At 41.6% G+C, this 14,810-nt stretch overlaps 1 long non-coding RNA gene across 1 annotated transcript; it reads right to left on the reverse strand.

Moving 5' to 3' along the window:
- Window positions 1–9,765: 9,765 nt before the first annotated feature.
- Window positions 9,766–13,881, reverse strand: LOC122544225. Its single transcript, XR_006310300.1, has 3 exons — window positions 13,796–13,881; window positions 13,239–13,280; window positions 9,766–9,990 (listed from the first exon to the last, which is right to left on the reverse strand). It is a non-coding gene; the product is annotated as an uncharacterized LOC122544225 (long non-coding RNA).
- Window positions 13,882–14,810: the final 929 nt, after the last annotated feature.

Below are 14,810 nucleotides of genomic sequence, written 5' to 3' on the forward strand. Positions count from 1 at the left end.
TCAGCCTGGAGCCCAGTTACATGTGGAGTTCCGCAGGGATCAGTTCTGGGTCCTCTGCTGTTTGTAATTTTTATTAATGACTTAGATGAGGGAGTCGAAGGGTGGGTCAGTAAATTTGCAGATGGTACGAAGATAGGTGGAGTTGTGGACAGTGAGGAGGGCTGTTGTTGGCTGCAGAGGGACTTAGATATGATGCAGAGCTGGGCTGCGGAGTGGCAGATGGAGTTCAACCCTGCCAAGTGTGAGGTTGTCCATTTTGGAAGAACAAATAAGTATGCGGAATACAGGGTTAATGGTAGTGTTCTTAGTCAGGTGGAGGAACAGAGGGATCTTGGGGTCTATGTACATAGATCTTTGAAGGTTGCCACTCAGGTGGATAGAGTTTGTAAGAGGGCCTATGGAGTATTATCGTTCATTAGCAGAGGGATTGAATTCAAGAGTTGTGAAGTGATGTTGCAGCTGTACAGGACTTTGGTTAGGCCACAGTTGGAGTACTGTGTGCAGTTCTGGTCGCCTCACTTTAGGAGAGATGTGGAAGCTTTGGAGAGGGTGCAGAGAAGATTTACCAGGATGTTGCCTGGAATGGAGAATAGGTCGTACGAGGATAGGTTGAGAGTGCTAGGCCTTTTATCATTGGAACGGCGAAGGATGAGGGGTGATTTGATAGAGGTTTATAAGATGATCAGAGGAATAGATAGAGTAGACAGTCAGAAACTTTTTCCCTGGGTACAACAGAGTGTTACAAGGGGACATAAATTTAAGGTGAAGGGTGGAAGGTATAGGGGAGATGTCAGGGATGGGTTCTTTTCCCACAGAGTGGTGGTGGCATGGAATGTGCTGCCTGTGGGAGTGGTAGAGTCAGAATCTTTGGTGACCTTTAAGCGGCAGTTGGATAGGTACATGGATGGGTGCTTAAGCTAGGACAAATGTTCGGCACAACATCGTGGGCCGAAGGGCCTGTTCTGTGTTGTATTGTTCTCTGTTCTATGTTCTAATATTGTTCACATTAAATTACCCTATCTGATTTATAATGAAAGACTTTTGGCCTGGAATTTCATATTAATATACTTGAAGCAGGATAACATAATTGGAACTCTTCTGACCTAACTTCTGGATGAGAGTCTGTTCCAGATCTTCCCAAAATGAGATTTTACCTTGTTGACTATTAATTAAAGATTAACATTCCAACTCCAGTTTTGGTTCGATAAAGTTTCTGCGTTCAGCACTGGATCAGCTCCATTTCTGTGATTTGCTTGAATCCACCTTGAGCCCCATTTCTGTGTAACAGCAGCGTATGCATAGGGCTCCTCTTCCTGGGTTTGAAGGTCAGATTTGTGAGCGTTGAAGACACAGACCACTGAATACAGAACCTCCTAACTTTCATCTGATTTGGTCCGTGACAGAAAACAATGTGTTTGATATATATCTGGAGGATCAGGCAGGAGTACACTGCCAGAACCCAGATTGTATCTTGCACATGATACAAAAAACACAAGTAGCAATTGATAGGACACACTGAAGTCACTCACCGAAGCTCCTCAGAGAGCACTTTCCAATTCACGGTCTCTACAATGTAGGTGGACAATGGTAGTACATGCATGGGAACACTGACCCCTTCAAACTCCCTGTCTAACCATACATAATCCTGATTTGCAATTACATGAGCGTTCGTACCTTGTGTTTGAATAAAAAGGCTGGATCTGCCTTCTCATAGCAGTGTGTCTCCATGTTTTACTCCCATTGTGGTCCACACTGTGGATCGGTGGAGGCTGGAACTGCTGAGAGGAGGGGTGATTAGCCAAGGTTATGGGGCATGTGCATGTCTTTATTCCCTTGAAGGGAGGTTTTGAGAGGGAGTTATCAGGTCGCCGTAAGAGAGAAACTGAGACAGAAGGCTCTCGTCAAGGATTCAGGGATGAAAAAAGTGTGTGGTGTTGGGGGTTGAGACCGAGAACATGAGGAGTGGTGGCCTGTGGGGCAGAGATTGTGACATGGGCGTGGTATCATGGAGCGCCGCCTCATGTAGGAAATGCATGAAGTGAAGCTTTTCAGAGGCAAATCACAAGGGATTCGTTCTCTACTGGGATTTCCTGCCTTTTGTGGGCTTCTGTCTCTCTCTCTCTCCTTCTATCTTTTCCTCGCAGTGATTTCCCTTTCTCTCTGTCCTTCTGTCTCGCTCTCTCACTATTTCTCCTCCTGGGTTTTCGCCTTCACTTGTTTGGTGTAGATTGTTCTTCTCTCTCTTCCTCTTTCTGTATGTCCCACTCTCTGCCTCCGTCAAAATTCTCTCTCTGTTTCCCTTGCTCTCTTCTTAGTCTTTTTATTGTCGGATAAATATTTATACTGAATACACTAAATTGTCTAGTTCGTGTTTAAATGAAGTTATATTGTGTTGGGGTTTCTGACATGTAGTCAGTCAAGTGAATTGTTTTTTGTGGTCTGCACACTGGACACACATTTCACGGTTTGTGGAATAGCTGGACTCAGTGATCAGCACAATCTAAGTCGTGACACACCAGAAAACGCTTGACATGGAAATCACATCACAAGTCGAACTTGTTTGTAAGTGCTTTGAAGCAGGGTGATGCAGACAGAAGTCAAAGCAGTTGTGTAATATTTACACTTTCTGTGATTTTGAACCGGAAATATTGCAAAACGCATATTGGGTATGCTGTATTTTGTTTTGAAGGCTAAAAATAATGCTCAGTCTGATTATTATGTGCATGAGGAGGATAAATCTATTTTGGCCCATTTTTAGGTTCGTCACACAAAAGATACAGACAGATGTTTCTGTGGCCAGCAGCGAAAAATCAGAATGCTATCTTGTTTCCCTGGTGCTAAGATCAAGGATATCTCAGAGAGGGTGCAGAATGTTCTTAAGCGGGAGAGGGGCCAGCAGGAGGTCATTGTACACATTGGAACCAACGACACAGGAAGGGAAAAGGTTCAAATTATGAAGGGAGGTTACAGAGAGTTCAGCAGGAATTTAAAAAGGAGGTTCTTGAGAGTAGCTATATCTGGATTACTCCCGGTGCTACGAGCTAGTGAGGGCAAGAATTGGAGGATAGAGCAGATGAATTCATGGCTGAGGGGCTGGTGTACGGGAGAAGGATTTACATTTTTGGATCATTGGAAGCAGTTTTGGGGTAGGGAAGTGACCTGTACAAGAAGGACAGATTGCACCTAAATTGGAAGGGGACTAATATACTGGCAAGGAGATTTGCTCGAGCTGCTCTAAACTTGTAAAGTTGTGGGGAGGGGTGGTGGGTGGGACGAAGGTATTTAGTGAGGAAAGAGACCAATCTGAGACTGGCACAGTTGAGACCAGACATGAGTCAAACAGTCAGAACAGGCATAGATAAAGCAGAGAACAAGAGAGGACTGATAAATTAAACGATTTTATTTCAATGCAAGGGACCTAACAGGAAAGGTAGATGAACTCAGGGCATGGTTAGGAACATGGATGACACTTAATATTCCAGGATACAAATGGTACAAAAGGACAGAAAGGAGGCAAGAGAGGAGGCGGAGTGGCGTTTTTGATGAGGGATAGCATAACAGATGTGCTGAGGGAGGATAATCCCGGAAATACATCCAGATAAATTATTTGGGTGGAACTGAGAAAAGAGAAAGGGATGATCACCTTATTGGGATTGTATTACCGACCCCCTAACAGTCAGTGGGAAATTGAGAAACAAATTTTTAAGGACATCTCAGTTACCTGTAAGAATAATAGGGTGGTTATGGTAGGGGATATTAACTGTCCAAACATAGACTGGGACTGCCACAGTATTAAGGGTTCAGATGGACAGGAATTTGTGTGTAGAAGAAAACTTTCTGATTAAGTATGGGGATGTACATACTAGTGAAGGTGCAAAACTTGACCTACTCTTGGGAAATAAGGCAGGGCACGTGACTGAGGTGTCAGTGGGGGAAACTTTTGGGGCCAGCGACCATAATTCTATTAGTTTTAAACTCGTGATGGAAAATGATAGACCACATCTAAAAGTTGATGTTCGAAATTGGAGAAAGGCCAAATTTGACTGTATTAGGCAAGAATCTTCAAAAGCTGATTGGGGGCAGTTGTTCACAGGTAAAGGGACGGCTGGAAAATGGGAAGCCTTGAGAAAAGAGACAACAAGAGTCCAGAGACATTATATTCGTGCTTGGGTGAAAGGAAAGGCTAGTAGGTCTAGGGAATGCTGGATGACTAAAGAAATTGAGAGGTTGGTTGAGAAAAAGGAGGAAGCATTTGTCAGGTCCCGACAGAATAGCCCGAGTGAATCCTTAGAAGAGTATAAAAGCAGTAGGAGTCCACTTAAGAGGGAAATCAGGAGGTCAAAAAGGGGACATGAGCTAGCCTTGGCAAATAGAGTTAAGGAGAACCCAAAGGGTTTTTACAAACATAGTAAGGTCAAAAGGGCAACTAGAGAGAGACTAGGGCCCCTGAAAGATCAGCAAGGCAGACTTTGTGTGGAACTGCATGAGATGGGGGAGTTACTAAAGGAATATTTTGCATCAGTATTTACTGTGGAAAAGGGCATAAAAGGTATAGAATGTAGGGAAATAGATGGCATTGCCTTGAAATGTGTCCATATTATAGAGGAGAAAGTGCTGGATGCCTTGAAATGCATAAAAGTGGATAAATCCCAAGACCTGACCAGGTCTACCCTTGAACTCTGTGGGTAGCTACTGGGCCTCTTGATGAGATGACAGTCACAGGTGAGGTGTCAGAAGTCAGGAGGTTGGTTAACGTGGTGCCACTGTTTAAGAAAGGTGGTAAGGACAAGTCAGGGAACTATAGGCCAGTGAGTCTGATGTCAGTGTGAGCAATCATGTTGGAGGGAATCATGAGGGACAGGATGTACATGTATTTGGAAAGACAGAGACTGATTCAGGATATTCAACATTGCTTTGTGCATGGGAAATCATGTCTCACAAACTTGATTGAAATTTTTGAAGAAGTAACAAAGTGGATTGATGAGGGCAGAGCGGTAAACGTGATGTATATGGACTTCAGTAAGGCGTTTGACAAGGTTCCCCATGAGAAACTAGTTAGGAAAGTTAGATCTCATGGAATACAGGGAGAACTAGACATTTGGATACAGAACTAACTCAATGGTAGAAGACAGAGGGTGGTGGTGGAGGATTATTTTTCAGACTGGGGGCCTGTGACTAGTGGTGTGCCACAAGGATCGGTGTTGGGTCCACTACTTTGCATCATTTATATAAATGATTGGGATGTGAGCATAAGAGGTATAGTTAGTAAGTTTGCAGATGACACCAAAGGTGTAGTAGACAGCGAAGAAGGTTACCCAGATTACAACGGGATGTTGATCGATAGCCCAATGGGATGAGAAGTGGCAAATGGAGTTTAATTTAGATAAATGTGAGGTGCAGTATTTTGGAAAGTAAATCTTAGCAGCACTTGTCCACTTAATGGCACGGTCCTAGGGAGTGTTGCTGAACAAAGAGACCTTGGAGTGCAGGTTCATAGCTCCTTCAAAGTGGAGTCGCAGATAGATTGGGTAGTGAATGAGGCATTTGGCATGCTTTCCTTCATTGTTCAGAATATTGAGTATAGGAGTTAGGAGGTCATGTTACAGTTGTACAGGACATTGGTTTGACCACTGTTGGAATATTGCGTGCAATTCTGGTCTCCTTCCTATCGGAACAATGTTGTGAAATTTGAAAGGGTTCAGAAAACATTGGCAATCACGGTCCCAGGATTGGAGAATTTGAGCTATAGGGAGAGGTTGAATCAACTACGGCAGTTTTTCCTGGAGTGTCGGAGGCTGAGGGGTGACTTTTTAGAGGTTTATAAAATCATGAGCGGTATACATAGGATAAATAGACAAAGTCTTTTCCCTGGGGTGGGGGAAGCCCAGAGGCCATAGGTTCAGGGTGAGAGCGGAAAGATATATAAAAGACATGTGGGGGCAATCTTTTCACACAGAGGATGGTACGTGTATAGAATGAGCTGCCAGAGGAAGTGGTGGAGGCTGCAATATAACTGCAATATTTAAAAGGCATCTGGATGGGGATATGAATAGGAAAGATTTGGCGGGATATGGGCTGGGTGCGGGCAATTGGGACTCAATTGGGTTGGGATATCAGTACAGCATGGACAAGTTGGACAAAGGTCTGTTTCTGTGCTGTACATCTCTATGACTCTCTAACCCTATGTCTGCCACTCATTTCCAAGAAATGTGGTTGGCAGTCCCTGAAATGTCAGCATCATCAAACATGGACACTCTTTGTTGTATTGTCTTCTGAGTTGTTCATTCGCAGAATTCAAAATAATGAGCCACCTCCTACTGATTGGGATAACGTGCATCCTCACTAACTTGCATCCTCAATGTTGTTAAATAGGGTGCGGGAATGACAACTTTCATCACGTTTCTTCTTCCAGTTAATAACAAAATCGTGCAAATGTTTCGGATTAGGTGCTTGGCATTGTGTGTGGACAGTCGCCTTTGTGACAATATCTGAAACAAAAGTATTCCCACTTGTTACTGTGGCTGAGAGAAATTATGAATCAGCAACTGGTCAGTGGTATGACCACCGGGGGAGGAGAGGAGGGGGTAGGGGTAGGAGTGGGGACGGGGGAGGAGGTGCATGTATTATATCGTTCCATATTTTCAGCAGCTGAAATAAGCAGAATTAATCATTTGATCAAGAAAATGACGCCACCGTAGCCTCCACATGCATAAAGAAATCGACAGGAAGAAATGAATTAGGGAGATTGCAGTCCACAAGTAGATAGAATTGAAGTTAACCACTGGGCCATTCATTAGTTTTGGCGTTGTGTTGCAACCAAGTTGACTCACACCCTATCTGCCTCATTTCAACTTTGTTTTGCGATAATGTTTCCTTTCATTTCATTTACCTCAGAAACGATCTGTTATATCCTCGAACAATGTTATTATTGGACAGCTCAGATCCGTAACAAAAATGTGGAATGCTGCTTTATCTTATTTAATTTTTCATTTAATGTGGTAACCTTTCTTTGAAAGGTAAGAGTGCAACTCTGCATATTTGGCTTTCACAATGAAAAAAGGACATTATTAAAGGAAATGAAAATAATGAGTACATATCTCTGATTTTCACACATAAAAACATTTTGAAGTTTTCAAAGTGCGTGGCAATTTATCACAATGCCACCACTTTACAGTCGTCAAATATATGAAATAGAGTTTAATTCTCTGTCTCATGAAAAGCTGTGACTTAGCTGTTTCTTTCACTCCCTAGTCTTAGGAGTTTGCTAGCCTTTCCTTTGATAATTCCCACAACTGAGCTGGAATATTCTTATCACTAACCAAAGACTTCAAGTTTGAATTTTTCATATTTACATTCTTACAGGAGGATAACGTGTCTTGAACATTTCAAAATGAACTCCTCATGGGAGGAGAATCTGTTTCACATTTTCCCACAATGAGATTTTATCACACTAATTATAAATTTAAGATTAACATTTCAGCATCAATTTGTGTTCAATAAAGTTTCTGTTCCAAGTTTTGAAACCACTAGCATTCAGCTGTGGATCAGCTGCATTTCTGTGAATTGAGTGACTCCACCATGAGTTCAATTCCATTTAAATGCAAAGTATTCACTTGTCTCCTCTTCCTGAGCTGAAACATCAAGTTTGTGAGTTTAAAGACACAGATCACTGAATAGAGAAGCTTGTCCCATCCACCGATTTTGATCTATGACTGGAAACCATGTGTTAGGTATGATCTGGTAGGACAGTCAGGAGTATATTACCAGTACCATGATGATTTCTTGCAATGTTGCGAATAACACATGGAACAACCGGGTGTACAATCCACAGGAGCCACTGCAGTCGCTCAACAAAGCTCCTCTGGCAGCACCTTCCAAATTCATGGTCTGTACCACCTAGAAAGATATGTATGGTAATGCCATCCCCTAGTATTTGTGCCTTATACATTTGACACACTTATCACAGCTTGTGGAAAGGTGAGGCTGAATAATCAACCGTAACTGAGTTGTCACGAAATGGAAAACATTTGATGTGAAAACCATATCACGAGTCCAACTTGATCGTAAGTGCTTTGAAGTATTGCAGGGTGTGGCAGACTGGAGTCAAAGCAATTGGGCAACACCAGCACTTTTTGTGATGTCGAACCTGAACTATTGCAAAATGCATGTCGACAAATGCTGTCTTTTTTTTTGCAAGTTAAAATAGCGTTCAATCTTGTTAGTATGTGCATGTGAAAAGTAAATTTATCCTTGTGTCACTTTTAAGTTTGTGACACAGGAGACGTCTTCGACTCATTTCACAGAAAAATAGCACTGTGAGTCACCTCCAACGTTGGGACTGACGTGGGCAGTCCCTGATTTATAAGCTCCATCAAACAGGTGCAACACTCCTTTGATTTTCTACTGACTTAGAATCTAAAAGGATGGGGTAGTCTTATTTAGGAATATTGTTGCTGGACTTTAGATTAATAATGTCAGTGTGGCAGACCTAACAGACACATTTAAAAAAAAAACAGGGCTAGAAAAGCAAATGCAGCAAGGATATTCCCGGTGACCGGCAGTCCAAACCCATGGTGGGTAGTTGGGTGGTGGAGGGGAATTGTCATTCTTAAAGAGTGCAATGTAGACTACTTAGGGCTGAAATGGGGCAACATATCTTTTCCCAGAGAGTGGTGAGTCTTTGAAATTTCTGCCACAGAAGTGCCTGAGACCAAAACATTGGATGCTTTCAAGAAAGAGTTAAATGTAGTTCTTATCATGTAGCATGAGTAGAAAGTCCGGGGGAGTTGAGTAACTCTCTCTATGAGAACGATAAGAAATCTTTGGGGCACTCCACTCCAGAGTGCAGTGGATGCGGGCCTTGGAATACACTAAAGGGTTTGATAAATTTTTGCTCAGGAAAAGAAACATGTTCTATGAGGAGGACTGACAGAAAAGTGCTTTCAGTTCAGAATCAGAGTGACCACCATCTGATTAAATGGTACAAGACAGTCAATGAGACAAATGGCCTTCTTCTGCTCTCGGTCATTAAATCAACTGAATGACAATCAGGGGCATGGTCTGTAACATTGACGTCAAAAAGGACAAATTGAACACAATGATTCCTGCTATCTTTATGGTCACATTAGCCTTCTCTCATTTTATATGCATTCATTTTGATCACATCTGACAGAAGTGACATTCATCGTGATCAGACCTTCAGACAATGCATTCAAATGGGCATTATACATATATTATACATTGCACCCTCAAAAGCAATGATGAGGCCGTAGCATTGAATATTTTCATGAAGGACATAAATATAACTTTTATGGCTAAAGGGATCCGAAAGCATGAGAAGAAAATGGGAGCAAGGGACTGAGTTCGATGGTCAGCAATAATCATATTGCATGTTGGAACAGCTAGAATGGCCGAAAGGTGTATTCCTGCTCCTATGTTCTACGTTTCTATGTTCAGCATTTATTGTGATAATGATCAGTCGGGGCTGGGCAAGGCAATCTTGTCCAGAGGAGAGGAACAATATCGCTCAACAGGTTGCTTAGAAAATATCAACATTGAATTTAATGATATATTCAGTTCAGCATTACTTATAGTTTTGGCTTGCAATCTGCTTAGTAGAAAAGAGACTCAGGATTTACACTTGACTCTGTGTCTGAGCAAGCTGTCTTTAATAATTTCATGATATAACATTCAGAGATTCACATGTTAAATGGAGATGGTATCTGCTGACAGTAACTTACTACTCGTTTATGGCTGTGCATGAGATTAGCTTTTCAGTTCCAGTGAGGTGAATAAGTGTCAGAGAGCTCTGAAGCAATCTATTATTCACTCTCCTGCAATATACTACAGTGTCTGAGTCGTTTCCTGTGATTTTCCTCCCATTGAGGGTCCATGTGATGTTTACTGGGGGATTGGCTCTGACTCTGCGGGTACAAGTGAAGACATTCTTGGAACTGGTGGAAGTCAGACCAGATACTGCTGTGGGTCGTTCTATAAAAAGGAACAACAGTGTTCACATAATGAGCTTTTTAAGCATACAGTTGCCACATTTACATTGAAGAGCTCTGTTTATTATTGAAGAACTACAGGCCATAATGTAATTAAGAAGTGCAGAAAGAAGCCATTGTGCACATCAAGTCTGCACCAATCTTCTGAAAAACATCATCACTTCCACCTTTCAAAAACTTTGCATTTACCATGGCTAACCCACCTTACTGTAAATCCCTGGACACGACAGGGTAATTTAGTTTGGCTAATCCACCTCACCTGCACATCTTTAGGAGGAAAACAGAGCACCTAAAGGAAACCCATGGAGACACTTGGAGAATGTGCAAAAGCCACACAGACTGGAATCAAACCCAGGCGGTGTGAGGGAGAAGTGCTAAGCACAGAGCCACCGCCATCACCATTCACTGACAACAATTTGTTTAATGCGGTTACTCAAGTAACATGTCCCACACTATTTCTGATTCATGCTGATCAGATAAATTCGAGGCTACCTTTCAAAGCCATTGGGCACTAGATTACGTTCACAGCTAATTCGATGCAGAACAGTAAGTTTAAATCAGTTTTTGATGCCAGCAGTTTTTGATGCCAGACGTTACAGACTGTGGTAGGAAGAACCAATCATTCCTTAGAATCTCTGCTTATTATTTAGATCAGTCATCCTTGATAAACCATTGAATGTTATTTCCATCATTGCATCATTAATATCCTTACTTTCAAAACAATAGAATTTTGCCAATTTCAGTTTTGACTTGCTCCCGTTTCTAGTTAAGCCCTTGTTTTAAAATGATAACTGCCAAGATGGTTGAGTCAAGCCGAAAGTAGATATTTCGACAGTGTCTGCAGTCACTATGCACAAAGTGGCAGGAAACTGCTGAGAACTACATGCAATGCAAACTTGACACTGAATGTATAGTGTAAAAATAATGTTGTATATGGATTGAAAATGAAGCAAGGTGAATTTTATGTCGTTTGTTTCATTTTCAAGTAGAAATATTTTGTTATGCACTAATTTTATTAGTGAATTGCATCTTTGGAACATAATATCCGTCTCAGTGGAAGGAATATTTGCAATGATGGACAGTTTGCATCAATTCAATTTCAGAGCATTTCAGAAGCAGTCCCCGTTGAAATGCAGCAAGATCTGAACCTTCAGGCTTGAGGTGACAAGTGGCAGGAAGCAATCGTGCCACACAAATATCAGTCACTGACCATCGCCAATAAGCGACAATCTAGTAATTGCCCGTTAACATTCGATGGCATTAGCATAATTAACTAGTCCAGTGGCATCATTCTGGACGTTACCATTAACTGTTATGGGTTCACCTAAAGAAAAGGAGCAGATTCACATCGTCATGATTGGAATCATGTAAATAAAGTGTCGAGATTGTGGACTGTATACTATTTAAGTAAATGACCAGGATAATAAAATGATCACTGACGAGAATTTAGTTATCAAGAGATAATAACCGACGTGTTCCCTCCTCCCCTCCCCAATTAGATGTTATTGCCAAGCCAAAGGTAAGTATTGTATAATATCGGGCCTACCATAAGCTGTCCTCTTGTTGTTTATAAAATGCAACAAAATTTTATAAATGCCTCATTTCGGCTAACTTTTCCCATCTGTCATTAACAGTCGACATATGAAATCTGCTATGATTATTGTCATTCCTTTATGGCAAGTTCTATGATTTCTTTTTAAATTAAGCTCTCACCTGCCCTGTTTGTATAGTTCAGGGGGCTGCCGATAAGTACTACAAGTAATTATTTGCCTTTATCGTCAGTACCAACATCTATTTCCACAACTTGATTTCCTGAACGTAGTCCATTCCTCTCTATTGTGCAATGCTATCATTAGATAAAAAGGCCAAACCCCCAACCCTACTGTTCTTATTATTCCTGTCATTCTTAAATGTCATGAGCGTTCTAAATACACGTCCTAATGCATAACATCATTGAGCTATATTTCCCAAAAAGCAACCAGATCATACTGAGTCATATATCCTTATGCTCTCAGATCATCTGCTTTCTTTCAGTCAGGGTCTTCAGTCAGATACAGGCTTGATTCCTTTCTTATCTTTCTACATTCTAATCTTATCTGTTGGTCGACTCTTAGATTTATTTTGTTGCCATCAGTCTGTTAATCATTTCCCACATTAACGTGTTTGTCCTGGCTTGAACTCGCTCTTTGTCCTCCTCTCCTCCATTCCTCCTCTCCTCCATTCTGCATCGAATCTTCTGTACTTTCTTAACTAGCAGGCAGCAAGAACACCAGTCCCAGCAAATCAGATAGAATCTGTCCCATTGGTACATATTCCACTTTCAGTATTTCTGGTGACAATCCCTGTGGAACTGGAACACATTTCTCTTCCACCAGTCTTGGATATAGTATGATGAACTATTCAAGTGTTCTGGAGCAGAGGGCATTGAGCTGCACTGAGCTGAAAATATGTTGCTGGAAAAGTGCAGCAGGTCTGGCAGCATCCAAGGAACAGGAGAATCGACGTTTCGGGCATGAGCCCTCCTTCAGGAATGATTCCTGAAGAAGGGTTCATGCCCGAAACGTCGATTCTCCTGCTCCTTGGATGCTGCCTGACTTGCTGCGCTTTTCCAGCAACACATTTTCAGCGCTGATCTCCAGCATCTGCAGTCCTCACTTTTCCCATCATTTCTGCAACAGAACACCAATTGAGCAATGCGACCTTGTGCAATAGGCTTGCCTTTTCCCATACTTTTGCTGTTTCTAGTTCAATAACCATATAACTTCAGTTTGAAGGCTTCAGTTTAACTTGTTGATTAGGTGTTAGAGATGCATAAGATTATATTTGGAGAAAAAAGCCTCCCCCAATAACACTTCATTGCCATCTGGGGATTGTTATGAACCAGGCCAGATCCCCTCAAAACATTACAAGAAGGTAGCCCAGACCCTAACATTTCAATTTTTTTGAACAATTCTGTGACGGATGTTCCAGGAGAGAATCAGCTGGTCAAACAACTTCGTTTTAAACATAACAAAATTAATTTAAATGATTACTGAATGAAATACAAACAGCAAAAACGCAGAATACCGAATATCCTAACATCTCTGAAAACCCAATAGATTACCCCAAATTGATGATGGTGTTCCAAATGCTTGCAACAATCCCCATAAACACCCCTTGGCACAAAAAGTAAAACCAAACATAGGTTCTTACATGATAGATGTCAGAGAGAGAGCGAGAGAGAGTACCAACCTGGACCTGCTTCTTTGGGTGCAGCCGTTCTTTCCAATACTTCTAAAATTCAAACCAAACCAGAGACAAAATTAGCTGGGAGAACTGGTCACTCCCATTTCATTGTACAAGTTTTTTTTAATTGAAAGCCTTCTGACTGAGACATTATCTGTTAGCTATTATCAAATTGTACCTAAAACCTTTCAACCCCTTCAACAGACTTTCTAGAGTCTGTGCCATTTACTCCACTCTGAGAAAAAAAAGCCAAGGACACTATAAACTCTTTACAGGAGAAGCTTCATCACAGAAAGGATGTGATCTGACTGACAAGAAATTGCTGACCAATGGTTGATAGATTTTCAGGCAGCCAATCTACCGCTTCTCAAATCATTGTGAGGAGACAATGTTATAGTCATTTCTTCAACACTATCTCCTACACTCTGCCTGAAGAATAAAGTGGAAGATGTGAATCCCCAATTTGGAAATGGTCACTTTTCCAGAGCAATTGAGCTAAAGAGAACAAATCTGAAGTTGTTCAGTGATTAGGTGGGCGATTGAGCGGAAATACGTATACCTACATTCGACATGGACCTGAAGAGTTTCTTGACCGATCACCACTCCAACAGCCCCTGTAAATTTCCACAGCAGGTTCCGTCAGTGATTGTCAGCTGAAAGAGTGAAGGTGAACGTTGATAAAGCAATCCATGAATTCGCTAAATGTTTCCTGATTTTACCTAAAGCCTGAATAGGAGTTAGATTCGGTCCCTGTGTCCAAGTCAAATCAAAATCGCAACTGTGGGTGACTGAACAGATCAGGCCCACTGGTTTACCAACAAACAATTGTGCAGAGACGGCGACTTGAGGGTTCTCTATCAGTGGAAATGATAAATAGCATAACTAGAGATTCCAATGTCTATATTCTGGAGGGACGCGCAAACAATGATAAGTAAATGGATGACGACATTTTCTTCTTCATCTTTGCTGCAGTCTAAGCTTCCTCGGACTGCGAGATTTAAGAAGAACGTACGTGTACTCCATTACTAATCGCTCACACCTCCCCTTTTCAGTCCTGATAGTTTATTTGTAATGTTCATCATTCAATATTCTTGTTTAGGAGATATAATTTGATGCGTAAAGAGACACGGTGTATTAATTAACGGGGAAAATACAGTCACTGTAAAACAATGATCTCCTTTTGATGATAAGTACTCACTCCACAGAATGTGTCCACTACCCAGAATTCCTCACTCCATTACACAGACCCCATTTCTTAGCCTTAAAAATGCCATATTAACATTGAATAAAAATTTCTAATGGCTGTTTTGAAGGTTGCAATGCCCTTTGCGCATAGAACTAAAGCCAGAAGCAGTCTCTGGTCTGCATTGAGGATGTTACCAATCATTCGGATCTCCATGGACCAGGATTTGTTTGGACAAATCATCTAAGTTCAATATCTACCAGTACATCTCAGAGACTGGGAATTGTGCAGCAAGTAACTGGGATGCCAGGGAGGTGATTAGTGGGCCCCTTTCTGAGATATTTGTCTCATTAATATCAACAGCTGAGGTTTCAGAAGACTTCAGGTTAGCTCAT

The sequence above is a fragment of the Chiloscyllium plagiosum genome, chromosome 47, assembly GCF_004010195.1.
Source record: "Chiloscyllium plagiosum isolate BGI_BamShark_2017 chromosome 47, ASM401019v2, whole genome shotgun sequence".
Classification (NCBI taxonomy): Eukaryota; Metazoa; Chordata; class Chondrichthyes; order Orectolobiformes; family Hemiscylliidae; genus Chiloscyllium; species Chiloscyllium plagiosum.